At 46.7% G+C, this 17632-nt stretch overlaps 1 long non-coding RNA gene across 2 annotated transcripts; it reads left to right on the top strand.

The window, feature by feature from the left end:
• The first annotated feature begins 4552 nt into the window (after positions 1-4552).
• On the top strand, positions 4553-9955 carry LOC123089607 (uncharacterized). Of its 2 annotated transcripts, XR_006442332.1 has the most exons (6): positions 4553-6274; positions 6352-6464; positions 6553-6612; positions 7094-7236; positions 8907-9026; positions 9715-9955. It is a non-coding gene; the product is annotated as an uncharacterized lncRNA (long non-coding RNA). The 2 variants fall into 2 exon arrangements; XR_006442334.1 differs by lacking the exon at positions 8907-9026.
• The last annotated feature ends 7677 nt before the right edge of the window (positions 9956-17632 follow it).

Below are 17632 nucleotides of genomic sequence, written 5' to 3'. Positions count from 1 at the left end.
TCGACCTCCTCCAGCCTCCACGGGCAACTGTTCATCCACCGTCGACCTCCTCCAGCCTCCACCTGCGACTGTTCATCCACGACGTCTCCCTCCTGCCTCCACCAGCTACTGTTCATCCACGGTCTCATGTTCATCCAGCCTCCACTGGCTACTGTTCAACCACACCTCCATGGGCTACTATTCATCTAGCCCTCCACCGGCTACTGTTCAACCAGCCCTCCATGGGGTCCTGTTCATCCACCCCGAACTGGCTCGATCGGGGTCCAGTTCATCCAGCGGCAACGGCCTCTACCCCCATGGGGTCTTGTCATCCAACCCCCACCGGGAACTGTTCATCCAACCCCCAACAATGCTCACTGTTCATCAAGAGGTAGCAGGTCGATCGGCTTCAGTTAGCAGCAGTAGCGAAGGAATCGCTCAATCGGGTTCAGTTAACAGCCAGGGATCGATCGATAGCTCGGGTTGAGTAACGCGTAGCCAGTGCAATCGCTCGGGTTCAGTAGGCGAACGCCTCGCCCGGGTTCAGTTAGAGCCCAACGTCTCGCACCCATGTGTGTGCGTGTACGAGAGAAACGCGCAAACCTCCATGCATCACTCGGCCCCGACCATCCGCAGTAACCAGGAACTCCCCAAAATTTTCCTCGCCCTCATTTCTACCATGATTTTTTCCATCATGGATGACCCAAAGAATGTCATGCAGGTGTGCCTCCGGCCCGCCCAGGACGAAAAGCCCATTTTCTGTCACGATTTTTTGTCATAGAAGTAGGAGCCCACCAGATCTATGATGATACCGGGTTTTGTCATAATGACCGTCATAGAAGTGTCATAAGTATGACAGAAAAAAAATTGTTCGGCCCAAAATGTCACGGATGTGTCTTTTTTTTGTAGTGCAAGCCGCCTTGGCATCGGCAACCCCTTTCCTTCTTTCCACGGCCGCAGCTTCAGCCCGACCGCAGGACGTCCTAGTGGTTATGTCGGCCTAGAGCCAACTGAGAAACAAGCCCCAGGCACTCCCTCGCGAGGCACCTATCTGTGTCTTGGAGGTCAGCCCAGATCCGGTCGAGCGCATTGTAGGCTTCATCCAAGGCCCTGGGCCTGATCAGAGGGCCGCAGTTCGTGACCGCAAGGGCCTAACGAGCAGGCGGCACTAGCACGTCGACTCACACTGTGGCCAAGGAAGCAGTGGCTTGGCGTGGCTGGCTTGGGGCACCGGAGGCTCCAGGCTTCCCTCGGGCACGACGAGGGTGGACAACTGCATAGCCTGCTAGCCCACGGGGGTTGGTTCCTCCCGAAGCTGCATTACTACATGCTCAAGGATAGATCACGTCGGAGGGGGGCAAGGAGTCACCTCCTCCACCAACGCCGGTGTTGCCGCGACCGCGACAAAGAGTGACGCCTCATGAACCCTGCATCCTCAATGGACGCCCCCCAAGCGGCATCGGCGAGGTGCCAAGGGACGGCTGTGCACCCGTGTGCTTGGGCGCGATGCCGCCTGAGCACCCAGGGATTGTGTTGGGCTGGCACGACGGACTCCCATGCTTGCCGCTGCCGTGACCGGAGGCTGACGGCGCCCTCAGGACAAGGGGATCCTTTGGCTCAGTGCTCGCCTTCTTCTTCTCTGTCACGTCACCACTCCTGGTCATCAAGAGGGGAGTGCTGTGAGCACAATTGCAGTCTATGCTTGACCAAAAGAAAGGTAAGTTACTTACTCCTTAGGTGTGATCGACTTCCTCTTCTTCTCCTTCTCGGCGAAGGTCGGGACACCCCCGCTCTTCTTTGGTGTGGCCGTGGCTGCGTCCAGGGGGCGAGCGAAGTGCTCCTCGACAGGCCCCGGAATGGCGCTGCCATCTGGGGAGGTGAAGAGGTCGCCCTGAGAGGTCGTGGCCAGTTGGGCTACGTCCGCCCCAGTAGCGGCCGCCCTGTCCCCCATTCGCGATTCGGGTGGGGATGGGACCGGCATCTTGATCACCCCGCTGCAGCGTGGGGATCCCTCCAGAAGGGGCGCAGCTGCACCTTTTCCTAAGGCCACCCGGTCAAACAATCGCATGGTACGGGGAGCGGGCCCTGACCGCCTAAGGACCCTAGTGGAGCATGGGGAGTCCGTGGCCGGGGGCTCGTCAAAGTCGTCATCGTCTTCAAGTTTGCGGAGGAGCTTGCTCTGTGACGGGGGGACACTTCCTCCAAGACATCGTCCTCAGTCTCCTCCGAGTCCTCTTTGCCGCCGCTATCACGAGAGGACGCCGACACGGGGGAGTTGGGGTGCTCGGCCGGCATGATCCCCAGCTCGTTGGAGGCGGGCATAGGGAAACCAATTCCCCTATCATCTGGGCAGTACAACGGGTGTAGGCCTCGGGGAGGTCCCCTGGATTTCCATTGAGTAGGGTGGCCAGGGCCCTGTCTAGCTCCTCGCCCATCAGGCTGGCGGGGCATAGCCTTATGTCGTCCCTCACGCCCTGGAATTCGCGGAAGGGACTCGTGTGCGACTAGAGCGGCGCCATGCGCTGCGTCAAGAACTCCTTCATGATCATTCCTCCCATCAACAGCTTGGCCTCCATATCCAAGGATATCCCCTTTAGGACGGGCTCTGCATGGGGTCGGTGAGCTTTGTAGAGGCCCACTTCTATCGGCAGCTAGGGCAACGCTATCGGCAGCTCCAGGCGCGGGTTTAGACCCTTGGTGTCCAGGAAGACCCAGCGGTGCCAGAAGCCCTCCACCTTTTTCTTGGCCTTTAAGAGGACATTCCCCATGTGGACCACGACGAAGGAAACACAAGCAGAGCGCTGCGTCCGGTCATGCAGTCGCAAGCTGAAGAAATGGCGAAAGAGCGCCACGGAGGACCTCACGCCCATGAAGGTCTCGAAGTAGAAGGTGAAGATGGACATGAGGAGGATGGAGTCAGGCTAGAGATGGAGAGCATTGATCCTGTAGTGATTGAGGACGGCACAGAAGAACTCCGAGAAGGGTGGGACAAGCCCCACGAAGATGCTATGGAAGAACAAGGGATAGACCGTCTGTGCCAAGGTGCCATGCTCCGCGGAGCCGTCCCAGATCAAGGTATCACCCCATTCATTGTCTTCGCTCGCTGTCTACGGGATCATGGGGCCAAGATGCCATTCCTCGGCGATGGAGGACGCACCGAGTGTTGGCGAAAGAGAGGAGGACGTCGCGGCCTGGACGCGGGCTTCGACTACCTGGGCGCCATTCGCGGGGTCGCAGACGTTGGAGAAGAAGAAGGAAGGGCGTGGAGTTATGATTGGATCTAGAGAAGCTTTTTGCGAGGGGATAAGGAGCGAGGCGAGGGTGAGCAATGATGGTCCAATGGTGTGCGCCAGTCCTCTTTTAGCCTGGGCAATTGCCGAGGCGACGTGGGGAAGTGGAGGCGCCCGCGCCTCGTCATGCGCCATGCGTCGAGCCCTGCTCGCGGGTGATTGGGGCCCACATCACTTCTCCCTTGCCCCTTGGCTTTGCCTCGAAGCCAGTTCGAGGGCATCTTGGGCTCGGGGGCTACTGTCGGCGTTCTGGGATTGGGGGTACCCATATCTTCTTGCCTACAGCCCATGGCATGGCTCCCGCATCGGCCTGGTATGGCCCAAGCTACAAGACACCTGGGACAAGATGCTCGCAAGGGCCCCGGCCTCGCGAGGAGAACAACGCCAACACCTCTCGAGGGGCAGCTCCCCGAGCCTGCCTTGTGAGGAGCGGAGACTTCTATGTTGGTACCCAGCCTCATGAGGTTCCTTGATGATGTAAGCCATGATGACCAAGACCAGGCAGGAGCCTGTGGGCATAGAGTGGGAAACTTTACTCTTCGATGCTAAGGGAGCAAGGGCAGGCACAGGTTCCCGAGGAAGGCCCCAAATCTTTCCATTCTGGTGCAACGAGACCAAGACCATGAGCTCGGTAGGACGGATGTTATCACTGAGCGCACCGTTGCGTCATGGCTAGAAGCTTTGCAGGAAAAGACCACCTTTTGTCAGGATAAGATGTGCTCCTTGTCCCCTTTTCAAAATGGGTTGTTGTGGTATCCCTTCCCGCCTAAGCTATGAGGGAAGAGGACTAAGGCCTCTATAAATTGGGGTTAGCCACCACCGTAGAAAGAATCCGACCCCAGACCGATTCATCCTCACTACCCGAGCCCTTGTGAGGATGCTCATCCACTGTACTACTTCATCCTCTACCTCCTCATGAGGCCAATCCACCAAAAGCAGGAGTAGGATTTTACACCTCAAGGTTGCCCTAACCAGGGTAAATCTCTAAGTTCATTCCTTCCTCATGATCGAGCGCACTTGGTGAGATCAGGCCATGGGCATGGTGAGCTAGCATCTTTGTGAAGCGGGATCCTTCATTCGCACCCCAGAGTTTGAACCTTCTTGGGTCTGCGGAGTCCCGAGTCTGACACAACCCAAATTACATCCAACAAGAGTGACATGCCGGGGCTCCGCTCGCGATAGCCACGTGGTCACGAAGGACGGGCGAGGTATTGTTCCATATGCGCATGATTCTCTTCCCTAGATGCCTCCATCCCCTGCGCCCACCTTGTCCACTTCCTCACATCTTCTTTTACCTATCTGGCCAAGGCGCATCCCCTTTCGCCTCGTTCTCCCAGCTAGGGTTGCGACTGCCGCCCCCACACGAGGCCCTGCCCCATCCATGAATACAGATCCACAGAGGTTGATGGCAGGGCCCTAAGATCGATGGCACGGAGGAGGATGCATAGCGGTTCTATCATGCTGGGTTGAGTGCTAACCTAAGCTGATCGGCCAAGGAGATGGTTGTCTGCGACGTCTTCCTTAGGCAGGGAGGGTAGGGAAAGATGAAGAGCGGATGGGGAGGGAGACGGCGAGCCTATGGAGAAGCGCCGCCAGGAGCAGATATGACTGTCTTCTGTAAGAAGCAACGCCCCTCCACCTCCGAGCGGTGATCGAGGTTGGCAGCGCACTGCTCTATTCCAAATTGCATACATGTCTAATTTGATACTATGTGTGTGTGCCTGTCTAATTTGCTATTCTGTATGACTTGGTCCGTCATGCGCATTCCCACTACCCTTAGGATGGCATCCAATCTTTATTGTTGTTCATTTAGGTTCTTCCAATGTTTTACCTGCTTCTTCTTCCTCTACTTCAAACCAACCTTTCATAGGTATGAATCATTGTCTTGAAGCTCATGCATGTTCCCTCTTTTCTGCAGAATAAACAAATTCGTAAAAGGTATACTAATAATAAAAATCTATACGGCAGACCAGACATTATGCTTCCAGTTCTCTGCATCATGCTACCTAGTGAGCAATGATATTTACCTCCACCAATTTGATTGATCCTATGTGTTACTTCAGTTTATCAGCTTCACTGTTCCTAAAGGCCTAAGCCGAAATCACATGTTAATTCCCTAGGCAATTTTTGTTCTCTTAATACACCATGGAATTTTTTTGTCACCTATCATCGAACTCAGAGTACTTCACTTTATATATTCAATGCTTTTAGCTTGGTGTATGATTCTTTTGTAACTGGATAAGATTAGTGTCTACCTATGCCTCTGTGTTTGTTTGATAATTTATTGGGCAGATTTCGAACTTGAAGATACAAAGGAGGTGGCGTAGTGGGCATGGAGATCCTAGTGTTGAGTGTCTTGTTTGTCTAGCTACTTTCTGAACACATGGTAACACTAACTATTGGGGCTAAATGATACTGCTATATCGTTTTATTGGCCTAAATTTTATTTAGTAAACATGAATGTTCCATATCCTATTAATACGTGTGCATCTTGTCAGTTTGTTCCTATTTGGGCTTATTATTAGTTATTATGTGAAAGTTAGTACTAAGTACTGCCCATGAGAAAGCTCTTTCTATTTATGTGATTCAGTTAACGAATTCAGTTTTTCATGGTTGATGAATACAGCAGGAGCCTGGGATATTTTAACCATAGAGATGGTGCATAATAAATAAGCAAAAAATATATCAGTGCTTTGTTGGAATTCAATTTGTTCGGCGGTCGACACGCCTCTCTTCAAGGCAAGGTCAGGTCTAGGGTGAGCTCATCATATTTATTTACTTAATCTCAGGTACACTAACATTCATTTTTATGTGAATGAGGCCAGACAACATTCGACCAATGGTTTATGTCTTTGAACTGGACCATAACATAAGTGATTGACGATTGGTTTAGTATGCATAGTTATATTCTTGGGTGCATGTTAGATCTAATGATTTGGATCATCTGTTGATGCCACAGGAAAGCCTAGCTGATGTGTTTGCATTCATTGAGTTCGCTGTTGAAGGTATTATATCTTCACATGCTACATTTACATTTTCCAGCAGCTAATCGATGGTTTTATACATGGCATGTTTAATGCAGAGGGTGCTAGAGTTGCACTTAACCTTGGTGGCACAATTCTTGGATTCTACCATTTTAGAGTCTTGCCTTCAAAGAAAACTATCTTGCCTGTGAATCCAAACTTTCTTCTGGTGGTAGGTTGTTTGATGTTTCACCTTCTGTAACCCCTATTCTACTTATCCACAATACTCACAATTGTATCCTATTCTTCCTGGCCCGTAGATAGAAGATGAGAAGGAAATGGTCGTAAGAACGGTTTATTGTACAAATATAGACACGAAGGTAAGCACTCATGTTCCACTTCGACATCGTATTGTCTTTTACTTGCTCATTTTGTCATCATACATTTTATCTCGAGGTCCTTAATTTGGCTGTGAGCTACTCGAGAATCAAGACACCGCAATCAAATCAAATGTTTAATTATAGTTTACTAGTTTTGTCTGCAACTTACTCAATTAGATTTAAAGGGTTTCTTCGAAGAACTTTGTGGTGAGGTGAGCTATTGCGTAGATCAAATCATACTGTGGCATAGCTTTCAAGTAATTATTTGTCTCGTGGTGCCAGAAGTGCATAACTTTTGTGAGGATAGCTCCACTTTTTGGATATAGCTCCACTTTTGTTCATCTTCTGATATTAGAAAACAAATTAAGTGTCATCATGTCTTTGTTAGGCTCCTTTATAAATATGAACATATATGATCATTTTATTTGATGTTTTCTTTTTTTTACTTGTCATCATAAGTTTCCCGTCTTTTCGAAAGTAGGCTTACTAATTTGGACATAAGGAAGACGCCTTTTTGGATGGCATGGCATTGAATTCTCCCGTAAGAACTGCACTGGGTGATGAGCGACGGTGGATGAGATGAGAATAGGTGGCACGAGGTTGCAGCAGAGTCCGCATCTGCTGGTACGTTCAGCATCATCATTCAATAATTCCTTTGCACCTAGACGTAGATCTTAATGGCTTCCTAGGGTTCCCTGGCGTAGCACGGGCGTGCGGCTGGATGGCGGCGACATCGTTGGCAGCGGGCTGGTGCAGTGGCGTGACCTGGTGGCGATGTTCTGCCCAGATCTGGGCCCTACTGGACCCATCTGGGCCTGGGCGGGCTAGCGGTGGGGCGGGTCTATGGTGAGACTTCCAGGAGGCAGGGGTGCAGCGTTGAGCGGCGGGGTGTTGGCGGCACCGACGCCAGCCTGCTACAGTGTGGCTAGTGGTGCTTAGCAGGCCCATTTCGGGCCTGGCTAGGCAAAGGGCAGCCTGGTATGCCCTGTTGCCGTGTCCGGAAGGCGATTGCGACGGTGCCGGAGGCGCGGGCCTCTCGCACGACAGTGGTGGAGGTGGTTCCATCCCGCTCGGCCTTGGTGTTGTTGCTCCTGTTGCTTGGCACTTCTCTCCGGTCTTCTTGGCCTCGTGTTGGTGCTTGTAGTGAGACAGCATGGGTGGCGGCGCAACCGCGATGGTGCATGGTGTTGGGCGGTGGTTTGGCTGGTCAGCTCCGATTGGGCTGTGGGGTTTGGAGTGTGGGAGAAATCCTTGCCGGTTCGACCAACTCCAATGCGGTGAGACCTACGGGTCCCACCATTCCTTCTTGGAGGGTGCCGGAGGTAGCCATCCTCCACTTCCCTCCGTGTGCCAGGGGAAACCCTAGGACTCGTATGGGCAACAGTGTCGTCGGCGTCGCATTCCTTCTTGAAGGTGTTGCTTTGTACGTGGCAGATCGGAGCCTCGGGCTGTGGTATTTTGCCTCTGGAGGGTGCAGCAGTGGCGGTTCATCCACTCTTTGTCGAGCTTCCAGTGTTGGCATTTGTTTCTTCTTTTTCTTTTAGGCTTGATGTGCTACTCGCCGTAGCTCGTCGTAGCGTTGCTTTGGAATTCCAGGTGAGGGGAACCCTTTTTGGGTAACACTCCAATTTTATCTTTATGCTAGTTTTAGTTTGTTGCATCCGCTTATTACTAGGAAACGAAGCTCTCAGCCTAATTCTAACAAACTTAACCGAACTTTTTGCACAAATAGTAAATAAATATAGTGTATTAAGATGTTTTAGTCCTTCTAGTGATATTTTCTTTAGTTCTTTTTCTTCAATGATAAATTATTTAGGTTTCAAGGTTAATTGTCACTATGTAAGTAAATTGGTGTCTAGTGGCATTCTTTAGGTAGTTGATTAGGTCGTGTGAATCTTTGCGGATGTTGCCTATGGCTCATGACTGTGGTCCTCCAGCTGGATTATCTCTCGCTGCAGAATCAACAAAGAAAGGACTCGTTGATGGTCTCATTAGCCTTGAGCTTCCATTCACAAACAACTACTTGTATGGGAGGATGAATTCAAAGTAGCAAATTTTCGTGGCTGTGAAATGCAACAAGTCTGGATAGCTAACCAAAAAGAATGTCACTCAAAACTGGAGTATTTAAGTAACACTATATGCTCCTCTCTTAGCTTTTGTTGAAATTATTTGATCTTTTAATTCTTCTTCCTTATCAATATGAGGGAACTAAAAAAGTACCTTGCATTGGTTGTAAAAATAAAAAAAATCTGAATTTATCAATACTGAACGAGACATTTGAATGTGTTCAATAGGCTATGCTCATTGCTGTGGGAAATGACAATGATATCATTGGGGAAGCATCAGAAAGTACAACTTCTGCAACATCTGTACCTACTAAAGATTGTATGAGTATTGATGTGCTTCTCCAAATAGTATGTCCTTGTCAGAATCCCATGCTTCTCCTTTTACTATTTGTAAGTTCTTCAGGTACTATCATGATAACATAACCTCAAATGAGTTGGTTGCTTGTTCTCAACATTTGAGCTACTCTATTGGTGCAATTATCTGTCATGCACTAGCCTATCTAGGCACATTATTTCTAAAAATGGTAGCACATCCAGGTTTCCCACCCCACCCCCTTTTTTGTCCTCGTCAATTGTAGATATAGAGGTCGAGGGGTCGCACGGGAACATGGGTCCCGGATCCGGCCTCCCTACAACCGTGGATCCAACGAACACCCTCTCTTCTCACGCCAGGCTCCTCTAGCTCAGACCGAGCAGACCATGCCAAGTGAATATCAGGTTTTTTGAAGTCTTTAGGCTTCACGGATAAAGTATGGAGCTCTTTTCCCCTTGCAAGATTGTAACATTCATCCATCAAAGATTCTATTTACAACAATATCTATTATGACAAAACTACCTTTTAGTATAAGGGCAATGAGCATACACCCATCCAAAAGATTGATTCACCCATACGGCACATAAATGGAATTGCCATAAGATGCGTAAAGGCTATGTCACACACATTACTCTATTTTTTGGATTGTTAGATGGGTTAATATCAATATGAGATGTTAGTTTTGAACTTGTTCCTTTCTCTCATGATGTAGTTCTTTTGCAGGTACGTCGACACCAAGAAGGCAAATATTCTTTTCTATAAAACATGAACCTTTGATTGATTTGGGTTCATTACTAAACTCTATACAGCTTCCTCGTATGCCTCCCACCTCCGATAAGTCTCCTTTGGATTCAGTTCTATATTATTATTTATTTCCAAGTATTTGTCACTCGAGTTTCTGATAACCATAATGGGTGTCGGCTGCTACAATGCGAACCATATCGATTGGTGTAATGTGGTGTTACTGTGGGACATTGTTGTTGCTCCCACATTGATTCAAACTCCATTTGAATGCTTTAGTTCATCTATGCTTTTGATTTATTTTTTTACAAAATAATTCGGTTGTACTTATTCCCAAAGGTCTTGTGGAGAGTATTTTGAATTGTATTCATTTCTCAATGTACCAGTTTATATGTCTTATGAGTATTCATCTACAACTTGATATCCTACAAGAGGAGATTTATACCTGTCTGCTCAAGTATTTTAACTAAACTACATATAATGTATTCTAGCAAATACGACAGCACGATTAGTGCACACAATACCACCTCAAGAGACATGCCCAAGGCATGTCCCAACCACTATTACTGGTGATGCGGCTTGAACTACGTCGGTATTTCCCCAAAGACGAAGAGATGATGTAGCATAGATAAGGTAGGTATTTCCCTCTGTTATTGAAACCAAGGTATCAATCCAGTATGAGAACCAAGAAACAATATGTAAACAGTACCTGCACACAAAGAACAAATACTTGCAACCCGACGCGTAAGAAGGGTTGTCAATCCCTCCTCGGGCAAAATATAGATTGGTTTGTATAATTTTTGATAAATAGATCTCACAATAACACAAAATAAAAGAAGTAACAAAAAGTGAAGCAAGGTATTTTTTGGGTTTTTGGAATAATAGATCTGAAAACAAAAGAAAATAAAAATAGTTCTCAAGGCAAATATGATATAGAATAGACCCGGGGGCCGTAGATTTCCTAGTGGTTTCTCTCAAGAAATAGCACACGATGAGTAAACAAATTACTGTTGGGCAATTGATAAAACCTCAAATAATTATGACGAATTCCATGCAATGATCAATATATAGGCATCGCATCCAAGATTAGTAGACCGATTCCTGCCTGCATCTACTATTATTACTCCACCCATCGACCGCTATCCAGCAAGCATCTAGTGTATTAAGTTCATGGAGAAACGGAGTAATGTAATAAGAATGATGATATGATGTAGACAAGATCTATTCACGTAGGAATAGACCCCATCTTGTAATCCTTAATAGCAACGATCAATACGTGTCTTGCTGCCCCTTCTGTCACTGGGAAAGAACACCACACAATCGAACCCATCACAAAGTACCTCTTCCCATGGCAAGAAAAATATATCTAGTTAGCCTAACTAAACCAAAGATTTGAAAAAGAAATACGAGGCTATAAATAATCATGCATATAAGAGATCAAAACTCAAATATCTTTCATGGATATATAGATCTGATCATAAACTCAAAGTTCATCGGATCCCAACAAACAGACCGCAAAAAGAGTTACATCAAATAGATCTCCAAGAGACCATTGTATTGAGAAACAAAAGAGAGAGAGGAAGCCATCTAGTTACTGACTATGGACCTGTAGGTCTACAATGAACTACTCACGCATCATCGGAGAGGCTACAATGAGGATGATGAACCCCTCTGTGATGGTGTCTAGATTGGATCTCATGGTTCTGGAACTTGCCGCAGCTGGAATTGTGTTTTGTCGACTCCCCTAGGGTTTTTGGAATATTGGGTATTTATAGGGCGAAGAGATGGTGCGGGAGGCTACCGAGGTGGGCACAATCCACCAGGGCGCGCCTGGGCCCCGAGGTGTGCATAGGTGGGTTGTGCCCCCCTTGGGGCACCCCTCTGGTACTCTCCCAAGTTGTTCCTTCTCATTCAGAAAAAATCTCCAAAATGTTTTGCTGCATTTGGACTCCGTTTGGTATTGGTTTTCTTTGATGTAAAAAACAAGCAAAAAACAGCAACTGACATTGGGCACTATGTCAATAGGTTAGCCCTAAAAAAGATATAAAGTTGCTATAGAATGATTGTAAAAGATCCAAGATTGATAATATAACAACATAGAACAATAAAAAATTATAAATATGTTAGAGACGTATCACTAAGCAAATACTATAAAGTGGGATACATTTGATGGATAAGCTAAGCATATGACCACAAAAACACTAACACCATCGGAGCTAGCTACCATGCAGCTGACCCTGAGAATGTTGAGGCATCATCACATAAGTGTACTAAGAAGTCCGATCATATAACAAACCAAAAAGATGCACAAGCAACAACCAAATGTTATTACCTCGAACCCATTGACTTCCCCGTAAGAACAAGCGGGTGACCAGGATGCTCTGCTACATCATTCTTCACCAAACTGAGATGATGATCGACAATCTTGTCCGCCTTTTGGGGAGGCCTCCGTTTACCACCCAACATTTCTGAAGTAATGTTGCTTGACCAATTCATCAACCATTAAGTGAACATGGGTCAAGAATTAAGAACTGGACCTTCGGACAAAAATGAAATGATTAGCAGGAGATTTACTCAAATTTACTCACATGGATAGTCGAATGTTACAACTTCAATAGAATCCAGGGAATCTTTCACCATCTCCTTCTAGCTAGAAGAACCAACTGTCGTTTTTTTTAACTTAGAGCAACTCCAACGCGCCAACCCATTTTGACCGTGCGCGTACGTTTGGGTCAGCGCAGATAGAAAAGTCGGACCAACACGCCGACCCAAACAGACGCGCGTCTCTTTTCGTCCGCCTGTAGACCCATCCCCGGCCTAATTTTGATCCTCATTTGCATCGAAGCGAACATGAGGCGGACGTGTGCGTCGCCCGCCTACTCCTCACACTGGCCCACTAGTCGGTGGCACATTGGCCATCCTCTCCCATTCCAACAGCAAACCCTCGCCTGCCTCCTTTGTCGCCGATGCTGCTGCCCATTTTTTCTGGTGCCTCTACCAGCTGTCGGTGCCGCTACATCCCCCCTCCAACACCGCCACCTCCCATGTCGCCGCCACCGCTGTCTTACCGTCGGGGATCCGAAAGCTTCCCACACCCACTCCCCGACATAGCCGCGACCAAGAAGTCGCCTCGCAGTCCTGCCAGCTCCTTCGTCGGATGCCGGCACGCTCATCGAGCGCCGCCAAGGCAGCTAGCTAGTCCGAGGGCGGCGTGACTCCCTTCCCCAGCTGGCTCCTTCATCGACGCCCACAAGTTGTTCGACAATTTGCCAAGGTACAAAATGGACTCCGCCGATGAGTTATTTTTCCACAATTTCCTGTGCGACTCCGACGATTCCTCATCCGATGATGAGGAGATCTTCGCTGTTGTTTTGGTCCATCACCACCTCAATAGCCAGTGGCCGTTCTTCCCTAGCTCCATTCTGGGGCACCATCCGCCGTTGAATCGCAACCGAGAGAGTGGGCATTTCCTTCTTTGGAAGGACTACTTTGACACAACGAACCCATTGTTCAAACATCAGAAATTCTGCCTCCATTTTCGTACGAGTAGGCATCTTTTCAACCGTATTAGAGAAGGGGTGGTCGGCTATGATGACTATTTCGAGTGCAAAGAGGATGCCCTTGGAAAGATTGGCTTCTCCTCTTATCAGAAATGCACCGCAGCTGTCTGGATGCTTGCATACAGAGTTTTCGGTGATCTCATTGATGAGTACGTCCCTATGAGCGAGTCTACATGTCAGGGCTTGCACTGTCATACTTGAGGCCGTGGCATCTCAAGATCTCTGGATCTAGCACTCTTTCTTTGCCATGGCCGGATCACACAATGATATCAACATGCTTCAGCGCTCGTCGGTGTTTGTTAGGCTTGCCGAAGGCAACAACCCACCGGTTAATGTTACCATTAACAGCCACAACTACGACAAAGGATACTACCTAGGTGACAGTATCTATCCTCAGTGGACCATTATTTTGAAGATAATCCCCAACCCTGCCGAAGAGAAGAGGAATATATTTGCCCAAGAGTAATAGAGTGCTAGGAAGGACGTCGACTGTGCCTTTGGTGTTTTGCAATCTCGGTGGGGCATTGTTCGGTATCTTGCTAGGTCTTGGAGCACAAAGAAACTGTGGGAGGTAATGGCTGCTTGTGTGATCATGAACAATATGATCATAGAAGATGAGCGTCCGGAACATCTCTACCATCAAGGGTTCAGTTTCAGGGTGAGAATGTTGCGCCTGAGCGTGGAGGAGTGGCAATGTTTGAACAGTTCACCCAATTTCTTCATGACATGCGTGATAGGGAAACTCATATGCAACTGCAAAATGATTTGATTGAGCATATGCCGGCTCATGTTGGCAACCTATAGATGTATCTTTTTTATTCAGCTTGCAAAACTATGTGAGACTATTTTATTTTTATTCGGCTTGTAAGACTATGCTATTAATTTGGTTGAAACTATGCTATTTATTTAGTTGTGGACTATATGTTTGCTTGCGAAATAATGCAAAATTTGTGTGTGAAATAATGCAAAATTTGTGCTATTTGTTGGAAAAGGGCAGCCAGCCGGCCACGCCGGCAAATATGGGTCCGCGCGTTGGGCGCACTGCCGACCCAATTCTCAAACAGAGCGGACACCGAGCGGACAGCCGACCCAAATGGACAAAAAGTGGACAAAAGCGCCGCCCGTTTGGGTCGGCACGTTGGTGTTGCTCTTAACCATGCAGATACCAAGCACATATGTGAACGAACTAGAATCCCCAATTCAACTGATTTTATGAACGTAGAATTTCATCATGCTAGAGATCCATCGGGCGCGTGCAAGACAAATAGAGAAAGAGCACTTAGTGGGTCATCAAAACAGAGGGCGAGGGGGCACCGGCACCGCGGGAGAAGACGACCACTGGTTGCCACCGAGACAATTTGGTCCGAAGGGCGGGAGGTGGAGGTGGCGCCGACGCTTGCGACTTTGCGAGTCATGGAAGAAGGTAGCGGAAATATACAGTAGTTTGAGCTTTTTTATTATTTTTAACTAATGTTTGTTAGCATGAAAACATACAGCTTGTTTAGGAAGGATGGTAAACAATCTTTAAATCTACAAATAGAAAAATCACGCGCAATAAAATACTCTCCCTGTTTATATATATAAATAAAATGTTTTAAATTTTCTGAATCATATGTATATAGACAAGTTTCAGTGTGTTTGTTCATTCATTTTAATCTGTATGTAGTACATATTGAAATATCTAAAACATGTTAGCGAACTGAGGGAGTATAAGATGTTTTAACATTTTTGTGAGCTGGATGTATATAGACACGTATTAGTGTGTTTGTTCACTTATTTTAGTTCGTATGTAGTTCATATTGAAATATCCAAAACATCTTATATTTGTGAATGGAGGGAGTAGCAATCATCAAAGACTGTCGTCGCTGCTCCTGCCGACTGTCCTTCATTATTCACGGTTTCACTGGCCTACAAATTATCATAGTTAATAACGAGTTGATTGCATCTCGCCCATTGCGCAAGGGATGGTGTGAATTTGAGCGCCAAACTTTCACTGTCAGAACGTCTGCCCACCAATCTATTCTCTAGAATCCTGCGGCCATGTTTTTTGTCTTTATTGTCCCTCGGGACCATCCCAGTCATACCATTGAGAAGATCATGATCAAAAGAAGGTGACGAATTCCACCAGGTGACGAATTCCCCCCCCCCCCCCCTCATAGAACTGTTTGGAGTGGAAGAAACAACATAATTAGCCGTAAGAGGTTGTATCCCCATAGAAATCTAGTTAACATTTTGAATTTTCTCCTTACGAGATGACCCATTGTTCCGTTGGCGCAGAGACCAACTACAGCCCTAAAGTAAAGTAAACTATTTGAAGGAGTCTTTTCCACAACTTTTTGCAAAATGAGTATGTCCATATTGTGTTTGTATTTGCCTTGATGATGATCATTGCACATAGCTTGCTTAGTGACACATAAGTCATTTTCCTGAGCAGGTGAATGAGCTCTGAGATTATTTTTTATGCTCCAGCATTTCCTCATGTGGCAACTGTGATGGAAAAACAACAACCAAGAAATTTGGTGAAACATTTGAAGTATGTTTCTCGTGAATTGCCAACAAGTGATTACATTTGTAATGTGTTTGTAATTGCCTTGTATACTTACCAATGACATACAACGATGATCGCAGACATGTGCTTCATGATGAGTGGATTTTATGCATACTTTTTAGAGTGTATTTTAGTGCCAAAATCCCTCATATCATATCCATCTAGTACTTATTCAAGTCCCCAATGCATAGATTTTGGTCTTTACTCGTTTTACCAAGTACGTTGCATAACTTTTCTTGGTATCCGATGTCTACTACACAACTTTATTCATGTAGAGTCGTGTTGGGCCTCGAAGCGCAGAGTTTTGTAGGACAGTAGCAATTTTCCCTCGAGTGGATGACCTAAGGTTTTTCAATCCGCGGGAGGCGTAGGATGAAGATGGTCTCTCTCAAACAACCCTGCAACCAAATAACAAAGAGTCTCTTGTGTTCCCAACACACCACATACAATGGTAAATTGTATATGTGCACTAGTTCGGCGAAGATATGGTGATACAACTGTAATATGGATAGTAGATATTGATTTTTGCAATAGGAACAATAAAAAAGCAAGGTAGCAAGTGACAAAAGTGAGTACAAACGGTATTGTAATGCTTGAAAATGAGGCCTAGGGTTCATACTTTCACTAGTGCAATCTCTCAACAATACTAATATAATTGGATCATATAACCATTCCTCAACATGCGACAAAGAATTACTCCAATGTTCTTATCTAGCGGAGAACATAAGAAGAAATTATTTGTAGGGTGCGAAACCACCTCAAAGTTCTCACTTCTCATCGATCTATCTCAGAGTTCATACTAAAATAAAACCAATTTATCCTTTCTGATCGATCTATCCAAGAGTTCGTACTAAAATAAAATCGTATGATGCACATCAACCAACTCTAATGTCACCTAGATACTCCAATGTCACTGTTAGTATCCGTGAGTTGATTATACGATATGCATCAAACAATTTCAGATTCATAATACTCAATCCAACACAAAGAATCTCAAAGAGTGCCCCAAGATTTCTACCAGAGAAACAAGGATGAAAACGTGCATCAACCCCTATGCATAGATTACCCCAGTGTCACCTCGGGAATCCGCGAGTTGTGTGCCAAAACATATATGAAGTGAATCAATATGATACCGCATTGTCACCACAGGTATTCATAGCAAGACTTACGTCAAGTGCTCTCAAATCCATAAAAGTATTCAATCCGATAAAATGAAATCTCAAAGGGAAAAACCAATTCATCACAACAAGATAGAGAGGGAGACACACCATATGATCAAACTATATTAACAAAGCTCATGCATCAAGATTGTGCCAACTCAAAAACACAAGATATATATATATATATATAGAGAGAGAGAGAGAGGTAGATTAAACACATAGCTACTGGTACAAACCCTCAGCCCCGAGGATGGACTACTTCCTCCTCATCATGGTGGCTGCCGGGATGATGAAGATGGCCACCGATGATGATTTTCCTCTTCCGGCAGAGTGTCGGAACAGGGTCCAGATTGGTTTTTCATTGCTACAGAGGCTTGTGGCGGTGGAACTTTTGATCTAGGTTTATTTATCGGGGTATGTGTATTTATAGGATTTTTTGGCATCGATCTCACGCGAAGATGGGTCTCAGGGGGCTGACCACCCACTAGGACGCGCCAGGGGGGCTGGTGCGCCCTGGTGTCTTGTGGGAAACACGCCCCCTCCCCTGTGCTGGTTCTTTGCTCCATTATTTCTCTTTTCTTCCAAGAAAATTGTCAAAAAGTATTGTCCAATTCCGAGAACTTTTATTTCCG

The sequence above is a fragment of the Triticum aestivum genome, chromosome 1B (assembly GCF_018294505.1).
Source record: "Triticum aestivum cultivar Chinese Spring chromosome 1B, IWGSC CS RefSeq v2.1, whole genome shotgun sequence".
Classification (NCBI taxonomy): Eukaryota; Viridiplantae; Streptophyta; class Magnoliopsida; order Poales; family Poaceae; genus Triticum; species Triticum aestivum.
The sequence above is the reverse complement of the archived record's forward strand: the minus strand, read 5'-3'. Positions and strand labels throughout refer to the sequence as shown.